Below are 7,144 nucleotides of genomic sequence, written 5' to 3' on the forward strand. Positions count from 1 at the left end.
CCTCTGCAGTAGTCAGCACAGCACATGTGGTGTGGTCAACGACGAACCAACCCCATGCCAGTGTACGCGTGCAACCAACCCACAACATGCACACAGCTGGAAAAGCTGAGCACCTCCAAGCCAGCGCAAGCCAAGGGGATGGGAAGCCATCCCTCCTTCTGCCCCCTAAAGTCCCAGCACAGTCCTGTGGAGTGCATACTCGTTTGTGTCCATGCAGAGATGAGAAGCTTACGAACACAACCCCGGATGACCATGGGCTGTGCCAGTCCTGTCTGAGCCTCTGAAGAGACACATAGGTATGGCACCCTGCATGCAAGCACGTAAGGCAGGGCAGCCTGTTGGCGTGCAGTCCGGGAGGCTGAACTAGCACACAAACAGGCTCTGGCTTGGTGAAATGGGAGTCCTAAACAGGGGACTCTGCAATGAGGCAGGTCAATGGTGGTGCACCTGCTCCTGGGGGATATGTGCACACCAGCCCCAGGGAGCAGGCAGCAGGCTTGACAGGGCTGGGGGGGGTCCCCACCTGGTGCTGGCATGGGGCAGGGACTGCAGACAAGTGCTGTGCCTTGGAGCACGGGGCCTCAGTCTCAGTGTGCAGAATGGAGCTTGCTGCCTGCGTTGCTTTCTCCAAAGGTCAGAGAACAAGTGCAATGCAAATGCTGGCGAGTGGGAAGCAGCAGGAAGCCGTGTCTCCCAGACAGGAGTGCGGAGCCAGGCGGAGGCAGGGCCCATCTGGTCCCTCAAGGCTGGCAGATGGGAGGATAGTAAAGACCATGCAGGAGACCGGGGGGAGGCAGGGGAAGGGGGCAGACACGGAGGGCAGCCCGAGCTGCCCAGCTCTGGCAGGGTTTGCTCCCAGGCATGCCAGGGCATCCCACAGTTCAGGGCTGGGAAACCAAGTCCAGCAAAGGAGCCAAGAAGACTCTGCAGGCACTCCTCCTCTGGACAGTGATGAGGAAAGAACTTGGATGATGACCATGGAAAGCCCAGAGGACCAGAGAGCCAGGCAGACCTCCGAGGTGGCAGAAGGGATCCAGGTGCCTCTGCTTCCTGCCCACCATTGAGCACATGGCTGCTGTGGCTTCACGTGGGGATGCTATGCAATGCCCAAGGTACAGGCCTCACTGCAGGGAACCAGAGACAGGCGGTTGTTTTCTCTGAATTTCACACTCCATGCATGAGCTGCGTGGCATCTGGAGCAGGGAACTGCCTTCCCTACATCCAGACTTCTGTGAGATCTGGCAGGCCCTGACAGGAGCAAGTAATGGGGCAGCAGTCCCAGCATTGGAGGGACGGCTCACCTCCCCCTCCTCCTTTGAGCCTCCCTACTTCATGCTTGCTCTTCCTGTCACTAATCCGGTCCAAGGCACAGCATGGGATGGCGGGGAGGTGGGAGGCTGGCTGAAGCCCCCTCTGTTGTTGCCCTTTGGAGTGAACAACATGGCAGCAGAGGCTGCTCCCACGCTTTGGTGTACTGCACAGTGAAGGAGATCTGCACATGAAAGAAGAGGGGCCAGAGTGAAGCCAGCTGGGGTTAGAGCCAGGCTGGCGGTTGCTGCGGGGCCGGCAGCATGCCCAGCACTCCTGGCAGCACAAAGGCAATCATGCCTGGCCACACCAGCTCCTTCAGCCTCCACCCAAGTCCAGTCTCCAGGATAGTCAGGACATGGGCAAGGACTTCTTGGGCAGCTCTGGAAAAGGCTTCTGTGGCATTGGTTAAGAGTGAAAACACAGTTGTGGCTGCCCCATCCCTGGAAGTGTTCAATGCCAGGCTGGATGGGGCTTGGAGCAACCTGGTCTAGTGGAAGATGCCCCTGCCCATGGCAGGGGTGTTGGATTAGATGGTCTTTAATGGTCCCTTCCAAACCAACCATTCCATGATTCTGTGTGCCAGCAAAATGCCTCTCACCATACAGTGACACGACTTCTCCTGAGGCACTCTGCTTAGGAACTGCCTCCAAGGAGAGGAGCAACTGGCTCCAGCTGAGCACAGGCAAGAACAAGGCTAATGCCTTGGGCAGAGTGGGCCGACAAGCCTGTGCACTGGACAGCACTCCAGCTGTTCACCACTGTTCTCTGCAGCCCTTGGTGAGGGTGATTCCTGCTGTACTGAATGCTCAGAGCTTCATTAGAGTCATGCTGCTGAGAGCTCTGGCTGGAGATGATGCATCACCTGCCACCTGTGATGATACAAAAACATTGCAGTGTGGCTTCTCAGCAGCACTGGCCACCTCAAGCAAAGTCTCAGGTGTCTGCTGGGCTCCAAGTCCCACAAACTGGCGGGCCAAGTTCAAGGTCAGGGTCCTTATCTGCAGGGTGCACCACAGCCCTGCCCAGCACAAGGAGCCTGAAGCTCTGGGCCAAGGCCATGTGACTATGTTGTTCCTTGGACACAGTGACACTGTCCCTAGCCAGGGTGAGATGTGTCAGTTTAGGGACAGTTTGCTGAGAACTCACCTGGCTCCCCTCCTAGCCTCACTGCCTCCTGCTCTGACCGCTGCTGCTCCTTGCCGGGCCACCTCTGCAACCGTGGTACAGAGCAGTCTGGGCATTGACAGAAGACCTACAGCACTTATCCCTGACATTGCCCTTCCCAAGGTGAGTACCCAGCAGCTGCACTCGCCCACCAGCACTTCTGGTGCACATGCAATAGTTGCATTTGGGGTCTGCTTGGACCCAGCATCTCTGGGCTGCATTCTGCCTCTGCACTGAGTCCTACATAGCTTCTCATAGAATAAACTGGATATTTTCCACGATTCCTTCTCTGTGCCATGTCCCATATGCTGGATCCCATGCTGTCCCCTTCACAGCCATTCCTGGATGTTCGGTGCAAAGCTGATGGTCCAAGAACAGCTCTGAAAGATGGACAAATGCAGGATGAGGTCTTGTATTTTCCAACTCTTGGTGATAGCAGAAGGTGCAGCTGTCTCTTTTCCCCGAGCTCATGGTGTAGGAGCAGCTGCTGTGGGACTCTGAAATGTCAGATCTTCCTAGCTGACACAGATAAGCCTTGGGCTCTGCCAGCAGCAGCCTCTGAGCATGCCGTGAAGGCACCCCATGCTCAGTCCTCTGCTTCCTGCAGCAGAGGCTTTGATGAGTGCATGTATCCCACCGTGCATCCACCTGATTTGGGCTGTAATCTACCTGGGCAGGCAGCACAGGCATATGGTGAGGGGGATGAGGTGGCAGTCCTAGGCCACTGGCTGCAGCCTGCGCTTTCTCAAGAGCTATGTCATGCAGCACAACTGCGTCATCATCACATATAAGGCATTTCGTATCTTACCATATTTCCTGCCCTTACCACTTGTGCTGTGCTGGGAGGTGGCTCCAGAACACCACCACCTACAGCCTATGCACAGCTCTCGGCAGCAATATCCTGCTCTGGAAACCTCCCGTGCTGATGTTTGGACACAAGCATTGTAGTCCTGCTGCTGAGGAGTCTCTGGCTAACACTTGTTGGTGAAAATGCATCCTCTGTACCAGTGTCCTGTGTCACCAGCTCCTTCTCTAGCCCACCCTGCTGCATGGCAAACACCTCGTTTCTTGGGCACCTGGCTGTGTTGCAGTGGGCTGCTCTCAGCACCCACCTGTTGAACATGGAATCTTGGCATGTGCCTCAGATAACCCTCAACATAAGACAAACATTATTGCAAGAGTTAAGAATGCTTTTACTAGAATGCAACCATCAACAGTGCTGTGCCTAGGATCAGGCAGGTAGGTGACATAAAAAGCTTTACTTACAGCTCCCTGTATCAGCTCCCAAGTTATCTCTCTCCCTCTAACCAGATCATGCCTGTTAGGATGCTGGTACAGCCTTTGGCCACAGCCCTTACTCCACACCTTTACCCTAGCTTTTGTTTTCCTCTAGAGCAGTTCGCTTTGGTGCTACAGACACCTTGGCGTACTGAACTCTCCCTTGGCCTCTTTCAGGTTCACGCTTTGACTCTTTCGCTGAATGCCAGTCTTTGTGCTTCTTCCAAGAATGCGGATCACCTTACCTAGAGTGCAGAAATGCTGCAGGCCTCTGAGCATGGCAACATGCAGCTGTCTTGTGCCTGGTTTATGTGGAGCCTCTCAGCTTCCCTGGTGCTTCACTAAGTACAGTTAACCTGCCATGGTAGAAGACTATTCCACCCCACTGAGCATGGCCCAGCTTTTCACATGCTCAGCTTTCTGAGCCTTTCATATAGACATATTTTCAAAGTATTCTATCGGTTTGCAAAGAAAGCTGAACGCAAGTCCTGACCAGCCTTACAACAAGAAACAATGGCATCTCCTTCGGGGTGGCATCACCAGCACCAAGGCATAGAATTTGTGTACTCCCAGGATTCACAAACAAGCCAAATTCTTGCAGTCCCCACTGGGAAAACAGATGCTGGTCTTCCAGATCATACCAGCCAGCTTCTCTGCCGACGGACTGGGGCCATGTGAAACAGCCCCATCTCTGCACTGGCTGCAGTTGGCAGCACCCACCCCAATCTGCTGCAGCCCAGCAAGGCTGGCCTGAGGAGGGTTCAGCCTGAATGAAGTCCAGGCACCTGGTACCTACTCATGGTCCTTCTGAGGGTGGCTCCAAGCCCTCTTGGTCATCCTGATCCTGAGGGTGTATGTGCCACTGTGCCCTGTATGGCACCAGCCAGCCCAAGCACCATCTGCGCTTGACTCTGCATCGTATTCAGATAGTAATGGCAATCAGGCAAAGTCCTCAGTGACTGGAAAAAAGGAAACATCATGCCTATTTTTAAAAAGAGTTAAAAATAGAGGACCCTGGGAACTACCAACCAGTCAGCCTCGCCTGTGCCAGGTAAAATCATGGAGCAGATCCTCCTGGAAGACATGTTGAAACAAATGGAAGACAGGGAGGTGATTAGAGACAGACGACATGGCTTCACTAAGGGCAAATCATGGCTAATCGCTCTTGTGGCCTTCTACAGTGGAGTAGCTGCACCAGCGGACAAGTGAAGAACTACAATTGTCATCTACCTAGACTTCTGTAAGGCCTTTGATATGGTCCCTCACAACATTCTTGCCACTAAATTGGAGAGATAGGGGTTTGACAAATGGACTGTTAGATGGATCAGGACTTTCCTGGATGGTGACATCCAAAGAGTTACAGCGAATGGCCAGCAGGTTGAGGGAGGTGATTCTCTCCCCCTGCTCCGCTCTCATGAGACCCCACCTGCAGCACTGTGTCCAGCTCTGGGGTCCTCAGCATGAGAAAGATGAAAGACACGGATCTGTTAGAGCAGGTCCAGAGGAGGCCATGAACATGATCAGAGGGCTGGAGCACCTCTCCTATGAAGAAAGGCTGAGAGAGTTGAGGTTCTTCAGCCTGGGGAAGAGAAGGCTCTGGGGAGACCTTATTGCAGCCTCTCAATATATAAAGTGAGCTTGTAAGAAAGATGGAGAAAGACTTTTTACCAAGTGCTGGAATGACAGGAGAAGGGGCAAACTGAAAGAGGGTAGATTTATGTTCAATATTAGGAAGAAATGTTTTACCATGAGGGTGGTGAGGCACTGGCACAGGCTGCCCAGAGAAGCTGTGGATGCCCCATCCCTAGAAGTGTTCAAGGCCAGGTTGGACGGGGCTTGGAGCAACCTGGTCTAGTGGAAGGTGTCCCTGCCCCTGGCAGGGGGGGTGTGGAACTAGATGGTCTTTAAGATTCCTTCCAGCCCAAATCATCCTGTGATTTTATGATTCTATTATTTTATCAGCAGCCTCCTCCAGCCCAGCCCTGCTCCAGATGGGCTGACATGCTCCGCACCCAGCCCAGCTGTCCTGGGGTGGCCAGGAGCTGTATCCAGATGGGAGACATGCTGCACCTCCTCAGTCTAGAAAGTGGCCATGGCTGCAGGGAGAGGTGTCAGGCTAGCTCAAGGTGATCTTGCTTTGGTGAGCATGCACGTTGGTTTCTGTACACCTCCCTGACCTCTGTTTTTTCCTACATGGCTTGTCCCGAGACCTTGCCCTCTGTCATGGTCACCCTAGGTCACCATGCTGCCTCCTGTAAGCCCTCTCCCCTTGCTGAGGGGTGCAGCAGCACCATGGCCCAGACACTTGCACCTCTGTCCCCTCCCTGCAAGGCCCTGCAGACCCCTGTGGGGGGTACCCATTCCTGCACCTGACAGGCCACCCTCCGCCGAAGGGTGTTAGCTCAGGGGACAGCATCTGATTGCAGCCCCACTGGTGTCTGCAGGCAGGGCCTGGGCAGAGCCTCGCTGGAGGTGGCCGTCCTGGCTCTGGCAGCTCTGGGCTGGAGGCTGCTGTGTCCTGCCAGCTCCCCAGAAGAGCTTGTGTCAGCCAGGAAGGGGAAGGGGAAGGGGAAGGGGAAGGGGAAGGGGAAGGGGAAGGGGAAGGGGAAGGGGAAGGGGAAGGGGAAGGGGAAGGGGAAGGGAGCCTTGCAGCACCTGGCCATTACACGCTGCAGTGGTCTGGCCTCCCCAAGAGAATTCATTTCTGCAGGGAGCATGCGGCACAGGCCTTTCTGGATGTCTGGTTAACCAGCTCCCACAGGGGCCAGCATCTGTCCTGGGTACCGTGTGAGATGCCATTGTGCAGCTTGGAGCTGTGTGAGCACCATGAATCCCCTGGCAGCACTGCAGGGTGGGTGAGCCATCCTCCACATGCCAACAGTCCCTGCTGGGGAGCTACCCTGTCCCCCACGTGCCGTACCATAGGCCGTCTCCAGCCCAGCATCACCAAGCCAGCAGATCCTCCTGTGGACAGGCTTGCAAATGGAAATCATCTGCCCTTAGAAGGGGAAGCTTGTAGGGAGACAACTGAGCTAAGTAGAGTGAGGTGTTTGGGACAGGACTCGCTTGGGATGGTGTGGGGAGACGAGGAGGCTGGCAGAGGAGGACGGTGGCAGACCTGGATGTGTCGGGCACACTCCCTGCCCTGTGACAGGAATGAGCACTTGCCGCCTGCCTCCCCGGGTTCTGCTGGCAGCTCCTGCCCCTTCCTGCTGCTTAATCACCATTCTCTATGATAATGAAGCGACAGCTCCTTAAGGGAAACACGCCTGCTAATTAAGACCTTAATTTGGTGACACTGCACATTTCCAGAGGCTGCTTCTCTGCCTGCCTGCCTGCAAGGACATCCTTTCTGGGCCTGGACATGGCACAGCACCGCTGCCCTTATGCC

This window comes from Falco punctatus (genome assembly GCF_963210335.1).
Source record: "Falco punctatus genome assembly, chromosome: 6".
Lineage (NCBI taxonomy): Eukaryota > Metazoa > Chordata > Aves > Falconiformes > Falconidae > Falco > Falco punctatus.